Source organism: Leopardus geoffroyi, chromosome C3 (assembly GCF_018350155.1).
Source record: "Leopardus geoffroyi isolate Oge1 chromosome C3, O.geoffroyi_Oge1_pat1.0, whole genome shotgun sequence".
NCBI lineage: Eukaryota > Metazoa > Chordata > Mammalia > Carnivora > Felidae > Leopardus > Leopardus geoffroyi.
The window spans coordinates 399047-413634 of record NC_059338.1 but is presented as its reverse complement, the minus strand read 5'-3'; the positions used below and the strand labels follow the sequence as shown (position 1 = coordinate 413634).

Sequence of the window (14588 nt, the reverse complement as noted above, 5' to 3'; positions counted from 1 at the left end):
GAACTCACGGACCGTGAGATCGTGACCTGGCTGAAGTCGGACGCTTAACCGACTGCGCCACCCAGGCGCCCCACCATAAAAACTTTTAAACTTGACAAACAACACAGTATTTCTTCTTCTTCTTTTTTTGTTTAAGTAACCTCTGTGCCCAATGTGAGGCTCAAACTCATGACCCAGAGATCAAGAGTCGCATGCTCTACTGACTGAGCCAGCCAGGCACCCTGTATTTATCGTATAGATATACCTGCATACATAAAGTAAAAGTGTTAAGAAAAAGCATGGCAACGATAAATACTAAATTCAGTATAGTAGTTACCTGTGAGGAAAAGAGAGAGGAAAATAGGATTGGAATAGTTAAGTCAGAGAGCTTCAGTGTTTTTGTGATGTTTTATTTCTTAAGTTAGGTGATAAGTAAATGGTTGTTAGAATATTCTCTATACTTTTTTGTAAATTTGAAATGTTTAATAAAAATAAATGAGAGGGGTGCCTGGCTGGCTCCTTTGGCAGAGCATATGACTCTCGATTTCAGGGCTGTGAGTTTGAGCCCCATGTTGGCTGCAGATATTACTTAAAAATAAGTAAAGGGGCACCTGGGTGGCTCAGTTGGTTAAGCGCCCAACTTCGGCTCAGGTCATGATCTCATGGTTCATGGGTTCGAGCCCCACATTGGGCTCTGTGCTGACAGCTCGGAGCCTGGATCCTGCTTTGGATTGTCTGCTCTCTCTGCCCTGCCGCCTCTCGCACTCTGTGTGTGTGTGTCTCTCTCTCTCTAAAATAAATACACATTAAAAAAAATTTTTTTTTAAATAATAAGTAAATGAAAGCATATAGATCAGGAGTCAGCAAACTAAGGGCTAGTAAACTTTGCTTGCTGCATGAGCTAAGAAGTATGAATGGTTTTACAAAGTTATAAATGGTTGAAAAAAGTCAAAAAGATATTTTACTATATGCAAAATTATATAAAATTCAGATTTTGGTGTCCATAAATAAAGTTTCATTGGAAATAATCATACTTTTTACATATTGTCTGTGGCTGCTTTCACACTGCTCCAGTGTCACAGTTAGTAGTCACAACAAAGATGATGTCCACAAAGACTTAAATATTTACTGTCTGGCCCTTTATAGAAAAGGCTGATCTGTGGTGTAGATGAATTCCAGTCCCAGATTAATGGTGGTATAACTGGACAAATAAGCTATTTGGTAAACGTTTGTAATAAGTTTAAGGTAGTTATCCTGAGATTGTGTTCTTTGAAAGAACATTTTATTCAGAGGAAAATCAATCAGCCAGGAATTGACTTTCATGGAAATTTCAAAATGTCTACCCAGGAGTAATCTCATTTTGTTGGATGAATCCAAATCCGATGCCCTTTCCCCTTTGACTCCCTCTTTAACTTGCTTGTTATTAAAGTTCCTGATTCTAGTTTAATCTTGGATATTTGACAAGTTTGTTGCTGTTGCTGTTGCTGTTTTTTAGTAGGCTCCATACCCAGCGTGGAGCTCGAACTCATGACCTTGACATTAAGAGTCACACACTCCACTGACTGAGCCAGCCAGGTGCCCTGATACTTGACAGTTTTAAATACCTACCAGAGCTGCGTGATTTGGAATTGGTGTTTTGGTAGCTCATTATTTCTTGTTTCCAACAACTTTTAGCAAACCAGCAGTGTTTTAGAGGAATGTAGTATTTGAATATGCAGACATACAGTCACTGAAGTAAGGGCAACTTTTTTGTAATTCTTTTAGTTTTAAGATGTATTAAACTCTGGCCAAGCTTTGGAAACTTTATGGCAGAAGTAGTGATTTGAATCCATTACAATATAGTTGGTACTTTTTAAATACATAGTGCTGGGTCCCTAAAGAAGAAATTTTTCTTAAGCAGACTTCTGCTTCAGAGCGACATGATGATTATTTGTAGAAAAATATTGATTTACTCAGTATTTCCTTGAGAAGCACCAATCTTTCCCTTGCACACCATTGGGTGGTTTGAAACAGCACCAAAAGTCAAGTAACCCTGTTTCAGGTAAGTGTTGTTGTTTTGTTGTTGTCGTTCACGTTCTCTCCAGGTTGCATAAGATTATTCTGCTCTCATCATGTTAGAAGAAATGGACAAGGGAAAAATCAGATGATTTGAGTGCTCTTCAGTTTTTCTTCCTTATGGAAAGTGGGTTTTTTTTTTTAATGTTTATTTATTTATTTTGAGGGAGAGGGTGTGCATGCACATGAGTTGGGGAACCAGCAGAGAGAGAGGGAGAGAGAGCATCTCAAGCAGGCTCCGAGCTGTCAGTGCAGAGCCTGACGACATGGAGCTTGATCCCATGAGCTGAACCATGATAATCATGACCTGAGCAAAACTAGGAGCCAGACGCTCAACCCAGCTGAGCCACTCAGGTGCTCCTAAAAAGTATTTTTAAGAGATACTACTTTAGTTTTCAAAGCTATAGCTGCAGACTTTTTTAATTAATCCAAAAGAGATCTTAATAAAATTGTAATATAAAACTATAAAAAATAGTGAAACATAAAATGTCTAGAGTGATGCCTCTTTTTTCCTAAGAAATCTATGGATGTATATGTAGAATATATAAGGAAGATCCTCTAAACTCCTTTGTAGTTAATATTTGAGTCAATATTGGAAATTGCTTTCTTTTTTTTTTTTTTAATTTTTTTTTTTAATGTTTATTTCTGAGAGAAAGAGACAGAGTGTAAGCAGGGGAGGGACAGAGAAAGATGGAGACACAGAATCCGAAGCAGGCTCCAGGCTCTGAGCTGTCAGCACAGAGCCTGATGCGGGGCTCGAACTCACAGACCACGAGATCATAACCTGAGCTAAAGTTGGACGCCCAACTGACTGAGGCACCCTGGTGCCCCAAGGAAATTGCTTTCTTGGTCTGAAAATTTTCCTGTCAACAGAAATACCTACAAGTCATTCTGTGTTTTGTTTTGTTTTGTTTGGTCCCTCCTGCTTTCCTTTTTTGATTCAGATTATCTTACTGCTCTAAGTGGAGTAGAGAATCTAGTTCTTGTTGAATGGTGTTCTTGCTTGAGAATAGGCAACTGTCTTGATATTAGGAGCCATTATGTTTCATGACTGATCTCATGCAGACTTCTTTAATGCTAGAGATTGTCTTGTTAGAGGGATTTTTTTTTTAATTTTTTTTTTTTTTGTACATTTATTCATTCTTGAAAGACAGAGACAGAGCACAAGCAGGGGCAGGGCGGGGTGGAGCGGGGGAGACACACAAAATCTAAAGCAGGCTCCAGGCTCTGAGCTGTCAGCACAGAGCCCGATGTGGGGCTTGAACTCACGAACCATGAGATCATGACCTGAGCCGAAGTCAGATGCTCAACCGACAGCCACCCAGGCGCCCCTAAAGGGATTTTTGAAGAGCCTTTCTTAACTTCCAGAGTCAAAGGTACGAAAGTCTTGGTGAAAAGGATATGTGACCCCTGACCTCAGATGTGATTATCAATCTTAGAAATCTTCTTATGTAAAAAAGAATGGGTAGCTTTTGCTGTGTGGCTAAGGGAAGGACCTGGATACTGTCAGCTATCTTGAATTTAAGGGTAAATCATGTCATCAAGAAACATTTAGTGGCTTCTCTTCCTGCCCCTCAGATGCCTTGGTTCTGTACCTCTGGCACCTGATTTCTCGCAGCATTGAGGCAAGGAGATACTACCAGTCTCTTGTTAATCTTGTTTTTCTTTTTGTCGTATTTTTTGGGTGATCTTCTCCCCCTCCAGGTGTAATATACAAGTAGAAAAAGCTTTAGGGGTGCCTGGGTGGGTTCAGTTGGTTAAGCGTCCAACTTCGGCTCAGGTCATGATCTCACAGCTCAGCTTGTGGGTTGGAGCCCTGCGTCGGGCTCTGTGCTGACAGCTCAGAGCCTGGAGCCTGCTTCAGATTCTGCATCTCCCTCTTTCTGCCCCTCCTGCTCACGCTGTCTGTCTCTCCTTCAAAAATAAATACACATTTAAAAAAACATTTAAAAAAGAAAAAGCTTTAAAAGATGACCACCTAAATGGAGGTCTGGAAGATTACCTCCACCCACAAGTCTTTTTCATGCTCCCTCCTAGCCTTTATCCTTCTTTCCCCACCCCCAAAGGTAGCCACTGTTCTGACTTCCTCTGCTAGTATTGTTCTACTTCGGGGTTGAGACTATTGGTAATAATAGCCACAGACCTCCTTGCGGTTAAAATCCTTTTGGTGATGTTAAATATAATGGTTTTCAACTGGGAGTATTTAGCCCCCCAGGGGACACATGTCCCTGTGTGTGGGGACATTTCTGGTCCTCAGAACGGGTGATGGTTGTTACTGACATCTGGTATGTGGAGGCTGGAGGTGCTGCTACTGTCCTACAGTGCACAGGACAGTTTCCCACAACAAAGGGTTATCTGGCCCAGAGTGTCCATAGTACTGAAGTTGAGAAACCCTGTTCTAATAGCTAGTGCCTACCGAAGTTATTGTGGCCGTGAGTGGTACATTAGGTTGTTGAAAATCTGTTTTGCTTTTGAAACTTTGTCATTAATGGAAAATCTTTGTAGGAGAAAAAATATTTATTTACAGGGAACTCTTGAGGGTAAATTTCTTAAGGTAAATATTGACTACATGAAAAAATGATAAATCTCTTTCTTGATCATGTAAGATACCAGATCCTACCAACAGTCCCAGGTCTTTGTCTCCGTGTTGAAGAAAAGTGATACCTTTTGTCCTAAAGGCTCCATGTGCTTGTTAATGCTGATAGGCAAATCTCAGCTAATAGACTGCCAGCCGCAACCCCCTAGGTGAAATCCAGACCAGGCAAGTTTTCGCCTTTGGACTGGGTTTAGGTGCAGTTTCATCATACTTAATCTAACACTACTGTGTGAATATGTTCTGCCCTCATTTCAGTAAAAAAAGATTCTTTGCGGGGCGCCTGGGTGGCGCAGTCGGTTAAGCGTCCGACTTCAGCCAAGTCACGATCTCGCGGTCCGTGAGTTCGAGCCCCGCGTCGGGCTCTGGGCTGATGGCTCAGAGCCTGGAGCCTGTTTCCGATTCTGTGTCTCCCTCTCTCTCTGCCCCTCCCCCGTTCATGCTCTGTCTCTCTCTGTCCCAAAAATAAATAAACGTTGAAAAAAAAATTAAAAAAAAAAAAAAAGATTCTTTGCAAGTATAGTGGATGAAATATACATCTAATCCTAGGCCAATTTTGATGTCTAGATTCTTATTTTTACATATTGCTATACATACTTAACTATACAGTTCAAACCCCCCATTGGAATATTTCATCTATCAGTTTTGAATTTAAACTTCTCGACCATTTGTAGGGGCGCCTGGGTGGCTCAATCGGTTAAGCGTTCGACTTCGGCTCAAGTCATGATCTTGCAGTCCGTGAGTTCGAGCCCCGCATCAGGCTCTGTGCTGACAGCTCAGAGCCTGGAGCCTGTTTCAGATTCTGTGTCTTTCTCTCTCTCTGACCCTCCCCCATTCATGCTCTGTTTCTCTCTGTCTCACAAATAAATCAACATTAAAAAAAAAAATTTAAACTTATCTACCATTTACAAGTTAATTGCCTAAGCAGATATGTGTTAGTGTAACCCTGTATAGTGTTACAATGCTAGATGAGTAATGTTTCTTTGGCCCTGAAAGATCCTTTAACTTATCAGCATATTTAGTATTTGGTCAAGGAAATAGTTCTTCCAGATGTCTGATCTGTAGTCTTTAGGGCATCTTCACTAATGTTCTGTGAACCACATGTCCCCTGGGGAGCGCATCTGGATGGGCCTGGGAACTCTGTCCCTTCCTTTCATTGTGCATGTATGTCTTTTAGAAATTATGTTAAGTTCAATCAGTATGTTTATTTAAAGTTTATTTAAGCTTTGGTTAGGTAGTATATGCACATGATGCAGTACTCACAGTTGGAAAAAGAATTTCAGTAAAAAAGTGTCTCTCCTCTGGAGGTGGAACTTACCTGTTTCTTGCTATCTTTCAATAGATAAGGTGGACATTATAAACTTAAAAAGACTTTTCTGTCTCCCCTTTTTATTTATTTATTTATTTATTTATTTATTAAAAAAAAATTTTTTAGGGGCGCCTGGGTGGCTCAGTCGGTTAAGCAGCCAACTTTGGCTCAGGTCACGATCTCGCAGTCCGTGAGTTCGAGCCCTGCGTCGGGCTCTGGGCTGATGGCTCAGAGCCTGGAGCCTGTTTCAGATTCTGTGTCTCTCTCTCTCTGACCCTGCCCCATTCATGCTCTGTCTCTCTCTGTCTCAAAAATAAATGTTAAAAAAAAATTAAAAAAAAATTTTTTTTAATGGTTATTTAGTTTTTGAGAGACAGAGTTGAGCTGGAAAGGGCAGAGAGAGAGGGAGACACAGAATCTGAGCTGTCAGCACAGAGCCTGACACAGGGCTTGAACTCACAAACTATGAAATCATGACTTGAGCCAAAGTCGGATGCTTAACCAACTGAGCCATTCAGGCGCCCCTACCCCCCCCCCGCCTTTAACCTTTTTTATTCTTAAGAATTTAAGATACACACTTAAATAAAGGGTTTAGAATAGTTCACTTCTGTGTCCCTACCACCAAACTGCAAAAATGTCAACATTTTGCCATTCTTTAAAAAAAAATTTTTTTTTAATGTTTATTTTTGAGAGACAGCAAGAGACAGAGCATGAGCAGGGGAGGGGCAGAGAGAGAGGGAGACACAGAATCCCACGCAGGTTCCCGGCTCTGAGCTGTCAGCACAGAGCCTGACACCGAGCTTGAACTCAACAAACTGCAAGATCATGACCTGAGCTGAAGTCAGACGCTTAACTGACTGAGCCACACAGACGCCCCAGCATTTTGCTATTCTTTACAGTTAATTTCAATGTTGAAAATGTAGAGAAAATATTTTGAAGGTATGTAAAATTTAATAAGACGAAGGTTTATTTTAACACTTACTTTTGGTAACATCTACACCCAGCATGGCGCTTGAATTCGTGACCCTGAGGTCAAGAGTCACAGCTATATTGACTGAGCCAGCCAGGTGCCCCATGAAAGTTTATTTTAAATTTGATAGTCACACATATACCACTTTTGTGTTTCCTGATCTTTCCTTTTGTATTGGCGTCCATTTTTGTCATTAGTGTAATATGAGGAGATAATTGTGTGGTCATCCTGAAAGTCTGGAAACTGATGCCTCCTGAGTCTACTGAGATTATCATAGAAATCTGAGTGAAGTGCATTCTGAGCTTGCCCAGTCAGGGTAGTAGGATGGACAGACTCTCCATCTTCAATCATCAGTAGTTAGTTAGATCATGCTCTAGCATAGCCTATTGATCTTAGGGAATCCAGGGTGATAGCTACTGAAACGTGGAGGGTAGACTTAAAAGTTTATGGAGGTTATTGACTGTGTAGCTGTAATAATTTTCTTATCTTGGTTTCTCTTTTTCCTTCCTGTTTGGAGACTCTTAAAGTCAGAGATTGAGTGGAACATCAGCTTATAGAAGGTAGGTGGCTTTTGGTTTTGTTTTGGCATTGTTTGTGACATCAGGGAATGATAAAGACGAGAGCAGTGTTCCCAACAAAAGTGAAAGATGAGAAGCTTATTGGAGAGTAAAATATCTGAAGCTCCAAGTGAAGCTGTTCCTAGTCTGGGAGCCTCTACCCTTGGAAAGGTAAACAGTGGGGGGAGACACTGGTGAATATTTAGTAACAGAAAGAAAGTCAAGTCAAAAAGTAGAATCTAAGTGCTTAGAAAATCTGTGGCAAAACATCATTAATAAGACTATTAAATCATGGCTTTGTGGCATGTGGCACTTAGTTGTGGCACTTAGTTGATGACAGGTGTTAGCACATTGAGATGTCTAGGTTGAGTTTTTCATTGTTGGATAAATTCATTTATTCTGATAGTTTTTTGGTGGCATCTTTAGGGTTTTCTACGTATAGTATCATGTCACCTTCAAATAGTGAAAGTTTTCCTTTTTCCTTTTTTTTTTTTTTTTTTTAATTTTTAAAATGTTTATTTATTCCTGAGAGAGTGAGCAACAGAGCACGAATGGGGGAGGGACAGAGAAGAGGGAGACACAGAATCCGAAGCAGGCTCCAGGCTCTGAGCTGTCAGCACGGAGCCCAACGCGGACTCAAACCCATGAACCCCAAAATCATGACCTGAGCCAAAGTCAGATGCTTAACCAACTGAGCCACCCAGGTGCCCCACTCCTTCCTTTTGAGTTTGGATGTCTTTTACTTATTTTTCTTGCCTAATTGCTGTGGCTAGGACTTCCAACACATGTGTTGAATAAAAGTGGTGAGAGTGGGTATCCTTGTCTTGTTCCTCTTTGAGGAAAAGCTTTTAATTTTTTACCACTGAACATGATATTAGCTATGGGTTTGTCATATATGGCCCTTAATGTGTTGAGGTGTGTTCCTTCTAAACCTGCTTTGTTGAGATTTGTTTTCTTAAGATTTTATTTGGGGGGCACCTGGGTGTGTCCGTCTGTTAAGGGTCTGACTCTTGATTTCAGCTCAAGTCATGATCATTTTGTGAAATGAAGTTTGTGAGATCAAGCCCTGCACTGGGCTCTGCACTGGCAGCGCAGAGCTTGCTTGGGATTCTCTCTCTCCCTCTCTCCCTCTCTCCCTCTCTCCCTCTCTCCCTCTCTCCCTCTCTCCCTCCGCCCCTCCCCTCCCCTCCTTCTCCCTCCTCCTCCCTCCCCCTCCCTCTCTTCCTCCCCTCTTCTCCTGCTTGTGCATATGCTCTTGCTCTCTCTGAAAATAAGTATATAAACGTTAAAAAAAAAAAAGATTTTACTTTTAGGTAATCTCTATACCCAGTGTGGGGCTCGAACTCACAACCCTGGGATTTTTTTTTTTTATCATAAATGGATGTTGAATTTTGTCAAATGTTTTTTCTGCATCTATTGAGACAGTCATTTAAAAAAAATTTTTTTGTGTGTTTATTCATTTTCTGAGAGATAGAGTGTGAGTGGGGGAGGGGCAGAGAGAGAGAGGAAGACTGAGAATCCTAAGCAGGCTCCACTGCTAGCACAGTGCCTGACATGAGGCTCGAACCCACTAAACCACAAGATAATGACCTGAGCTGAAACCAAGAGTCACTCAACCGACACTCAACCGACTGAGCCACCTAGGTGCTCCTGAACCTTTTTAATGTATTGTTGACTTTGATTTGCTAATATTTTGTTGAGAATTTTTGCATCTATATTCATCAGGGATATTGGCCTATAATTTTTGTGTATGTGTGGTATCTTTTGTGTGGTTTTTGTATTATGTTAATGCTGGCCTCATAAAAATGAGTTTGGAAGTGTTCCTTCCTCTTCAGTTTTTTGGAGTAATTTGAGAAAGGTAGATACTAAGTCTTTTTTTAACTGTTTGGCCGACTTCACCTATGAAGCCATTGTGTCGTGGACTTTCATATTTTGGGAGTTTTTAAATTATGGATTCAGTTTCCTTACTTGTACTTGATCTACTCAGATTTTCTGTTTCCTTGTGCTTCAGTCTTGGAAGGTTGTGTGTTTCTAGGGATTTATCTGTTTCTTCTAGGTTATCCAGTTTGCTGGCATATCATTGTTCATAGTGGTCGCTTACGATCCTTTGTATTTCTGTGGTGTCATCTGTAACTTCTCTTTCGTTTCTGATTTTATTTATTTTGGCCCTCTCTTTTTCTTAATGAGTCAGCCTGGAGGTTTATCAGTTTCATTTATCTTTTCAAAGAAGCAGAATTTTATTGTTCAAATAGGTATGAACATTTGAGGCTTGCCTGAAAAGAACTTGACGCTGCAAAGATACAGGGAAGGTACAGATAGGAGAGAATGAAAATACTTAGCAATCAAATATTAAGAAATGAGATGTTCTCAGACCTGGTCACTGAGTACCAGTAGATGAGAATAGTAAGTTAGGGATTCAGGACTCTTCTAGTTAGGTATCTTGTGGGCCCTTGTTAGAAAGTTGCTTTGTTTTTTGGAAGAAAAGAATTATAATTTTGTAGGTGTCAAGTCCTAATTTAATGTTCTAGATGATTTTCAGGTTTCTGTTTCCTAGGGGTAGGCAGAGGAATTCCCTAGTGCTGATGGGAAAATAAACCACCCTTATAGAAAAGAATTTGGGGTTTAGAAACATGTTGTGCCACATGAGAGATGAAATACTCGATGTAATTTACTTCCTGTATATCTTTATAGTGATTAAGTCATGGAGACTAGAGTTTGACAGTAGTTTTTTGTGCCTGTTTGCAGTATGAGTCAGTAGAGGTTTTTGTGACCTCTGCAGCAATCTTGCTTCCTGTGAACCCAGGAGTGGACTTGTTAAGGAACACTACTCTGAGAAAACCAGTGCTTCCTAATTCAGATGCTGCCTCAGGACAGGGAGTCTTGTTCCCCTTTCCTCCTCTTCCTGTGTAAGACCCACTCTGTGCTCTGCTTGATAAGGTAGTGTCCTTAGCTTTTATTTGGCTGTAACTAAAATTTTAATAGATACATTGTCCCAGTTAGGGGTAGACTTCAGTATCAGTCAGTCAGTCCCTATTTTATAATCCCCAAGTAATTGAAGGCTGACCCCCCCCCCCCGCCTTAAGCAGAAATTATTCTGTTTTAGCAATGAGTACAAGTCACCTGTTTCTAGAAACTGAAATCAATATATTATTTTGGATGTCATTCCCAATTTGTGTATTAGGCATTTGGGAAAGCAAAATGTTTTGTTTTTTTTAACTAATTTTTTTTTAATGTTTGTTTATTTTTGAGAGACAGAGAAAGAACAAGAGAAAGCTGGGGGGAGGGTGCGGATTCTGAAGCAGGCTCCAGGCTCCTAGCTGTCAGCACAGAGCCAGACACGGGGCTCCAACCCATGAGCAGCGAGATCATGACCTGAGCCGAAGTCAGCCACCCAACCGACTGAGCCACCCCAGGAGGCACCCCGCAAAATGGTTTTTGGTTTTGGGGTTTTTGTTTGTTTTTGTTTTTTTAGTACTGCTTGATTGTATTGTATACTATTTCTAAATAATCTGGAAATGAACTCCCATCTCCTAAGAATTAACTTCTTTTGACTAAGCTTTTCTGGATTTAACTTAAAAAGTGAATCTTATTGACCATATGAATGGGGTTTTGGCTGTTCTGTAATCTGATTTGTTGTTGTAATAGTAATTTTGAAATATCATGAGCTGATTTATCCAAATAGACTATACCCACTGAAAACAGAACTGTAGAGAGTTTGCAGGAGAGGACTGACAGGTAGATAAACTGTGGCTCATTTTTCTTGGCCACCAATAAATAGCTTGTCCATTTTATACAGAATTTTAAGGTTGGCTTTTTAAAAAATAAATTTTATTTTCAACCTTAACAGTGCTTCTGATTTTGATCCTCTTGTTCCAAGTCCAAGGTTGTAGGTTAAAATTGGGGCAAAAAAGCTAGCAGGTTATTTATAAAATTTGTGAAGAGCAAAGATGGTGACTGTATGGCTTTTGCCAATTTGTTCCTATTATTGGTGAGGTGTTGGTTTTTTTTTTTTTATGCATTTGATTGTACAAAGTTCATATTTCTTTTGTATGAGTACCTTCAAGCTTTTAGTTGTAATTAATTTGAAGTCTTATTTCCTGAATTCAGATATATAATCATTTCTTTCTGTATCATGGTTACCCTTTATGAACTGGCCTTCCCAGTCATTTATCAGATGTCTTTTGTACGTATCCAGGTTATATGGACTTACTGTGTACTTTATTTTTTTTTTCTTAATGTTTTTATTTATTTTTGAGACAGAGAGAGACAGAACATGAGCAGGGAAGGGGCAGAGAGAGAGGGAGACATAGAATCGGAAGCAGGCTCCAGGCTCTGAGCCATCAGCACAGAGCCCGATGCGGGGCTCGAACTCACGGACTGTGAGATCATGACCTGAGCCGAAGTCGGACGCTCAACCGACTGAGCCACCCAGGCGCCCCCTTACTGTGTACTTTAAAAAGAAGTCCTGGGGGCGCCTGGGTGGCGCAGTCGGTTAAGCGCCCGACTTCAGCCAGGTCACGATCTCACAGTCCGTGAGTTCGAGCCCCGCATCGGGCTCTGGGCTGATGGCTCGGAGCCTGGAGCCTGTTTCCGATTCTGTGTCTCCCTCTCTCTCTCTGCCCCTCCCCCGTTCATGCTCTGTCTCTCTCTGTCCCAAAAATAAATAAACGTTGAAAAAAAAAAAAATTAAAAAAAAAAATAAAATAAAAAGAAGTCCTGGATCAAATCTTCTTGTGAGTGGAAATCATACATGGCTTGTTGGGACGAATACTGGGTATTGTATGTAAGTGATGAATCCCTAAATTCTACTTCTGAAATCATTATTACACTATTTAACCAACTTGGATGTAGATTTAAAAAAGAAAGAAAGAAAGAAAGCATACATGCCTGTCAAAGAACATGTATATTTTACCTCAGTTGTATTTGGCTAATATTTTCTTTAACCTAGTGGCTTAGAGTAGAGATCAATGAGGCAAGCAGAGTGAATTGGGCTCTTGAGTTTTGGCCAAGAAATGCTCAAGCCATCGTGGTGTAATGGAATGAGTACGGGCTTTGGAGCCAGCATCTACTATTGTTAGCTGAGTGAATGACTTCATTCAAATTTCTTAATTTCACCAAGTTAATTTCCATATCTGTAAAATGGGAAAAGGACCCTATCTTCTTGCTTTGTTGTATGGATTAAATAAATATTTAGTGCATTAAATTTAATGCATTAAAATTCTCAGTGAATGTTAGATCTTTTCTTTTTCTTCAGAGCATTACAATTTGGATAACAGTTACCAAGAAGTATTTTAAAATTTACAATTTTCAGCTCACTTTGGGATGATTATGATTTGGCTGAAAAAAAGCAGGGGTGTTGGCTGCCACATAGTTCTTAATTTTCCAGGATCTGAAGAAGAATACCTGTTGATGTGTGAGCATCTCTGGTACCTCTAGACTACTAACCAATTTAGTATACAGAGGAGGTACTGTGGTGAACACAGTGTACTGCTTTAGCCTGTGTCACGTTGGAGAATTAAACTGCGTGCTGACGGTAATCACTACCAACTGCTTAGTTGTATCTAAGCCTTTCATACTGTCTCAAAGACTGGTAAAAATTGACCAGTGTTTAAAATGCAGTGAAGTGTATTCAGTGGACTTAAATGAGCATGATGTCTGAACGAAAGTTGAAAAAGTACAGTCTCCCCTGCCACAATTAAACATAGAACCTAGTGAGCTTCAGTTTGAAATTCATAGTTTGTCTCTTGTGGAAATGTATTGAATAAGTGGAAAATGGACTATTTTCTTGGCCCCATTTATCACAGACACGATGATTTCCCTTATCTCCTAAAATAGTACAGTACCTAGATCTGGAGACCTCTGATGGGCTTCTGTTAAGTACGACTTACTGTGACTGAGATATTACAACATCATCCACTTGAAGCTCAGCTTGGCAAAGTGTAGGGTTTTCCTGTGTAGTTTGTAAATTATTGAATGCATTTTGCCAGTGGCCAGTACTGCCTATTTCAGATTTAGCTCAGTATTTGTTTTCTGAAAACAGAAATTAATATTAGATTGCTCAGGAAAACTTCTGTTACAGACTGAAATCTTTGGGTAGGGCATAGATTATTTTTCTCTGCATTCTCTAGACTCTAGAAGCTTTAGCACTTGGAAAAATGAGGGTTTTGTGAGAGATTCTGAAGGAAGTCCGTACAATTATGATTTGAGTTTCAGAAGCCCAAATGAGGCAGGTATTTGGGGTGGTTTATTGATAGGAGAGGTCGATTGAAAAATAAGGACACCCCCTCCCCCTTGTTACTCCTTGTTCCTGTTTATAAAGAACTTATTTCCTTAAACAAAGATCCTAGCGTAAGGGTCCTCCAGCCGGTACATGTCTACAACAATTACTACCGTTCCCCTTCTCTTTGGTTTGCTTGGATTTCTTCCCCACCACTTTCTGACCTTTTACGAGTACGTTTGAGAGATGAAAACTCCTTATAAAGTGATTGGAGACAGTCTCTCTAAAACAGAAAAAGGAAAATTAGGAGAAAGTTTCAGACATGTCTAGAGTCTTTGTCAGTCTATAGAAGGACATAGGTGGTGTGGTAAATGGTTTATGGTGGGTGGGACGTTGGCTGGAGTCTGAGGAGGAAGAGTTCTAGGCTGGGACACAGGAAAATGAGACAGTATTGCAGCCTCACTATGGCTAGGCCTAAACCATTACACATTGTTCAGTTGTGGTAAAATATACGTAACCAGGACCTAACCCATTTTTATGGAGTGTACACGTGCTGTCATGACTACTTTGCTCGGAAACCGTGCTGTGATTTGTGCTAGATGTGGGTTCAGCTGCCCCGAGTGGTGTGAGTGGTGTGAATCTGCGTATACCTACCTGTGGGACAGCTCCAGGAACAGATCTCCAAGGAACACGTCTCCTGTCTTACGATGTCTGTTCTTTAGCACTAGCAGTCGGGTTTATTTGTAATTTGGAACATGTTTTGTCATTGATGCTGTGATTTCCTGTCCTGGATGTTGCCTTTGGAAGTTAAACAGTTAAAGCATCATGATTTCAGAGGAAACTAGCTCTCATGAATGAAGGCAAAGTTTGGCACTAGGCCAGAATAATGGGGGGCAGTTAGGGTGGGG

At 40.5% G+C, this 14588-nt stretch overlaps 1 protein-coding gene across 1 annotated transcript in view; it reads left to right on the top strand.

Moving 5' to 3' along the window:
- The window catches only part of GATAD2B (GATA zinc finger domain containing 2B), an 88369-nt gene that overhangs the window by 17902 nt on the left and 55879 nt on the right, over nt 1-14588 (top strand). The gene's annotated exons all lie outside the window — the stretch shown is intronic.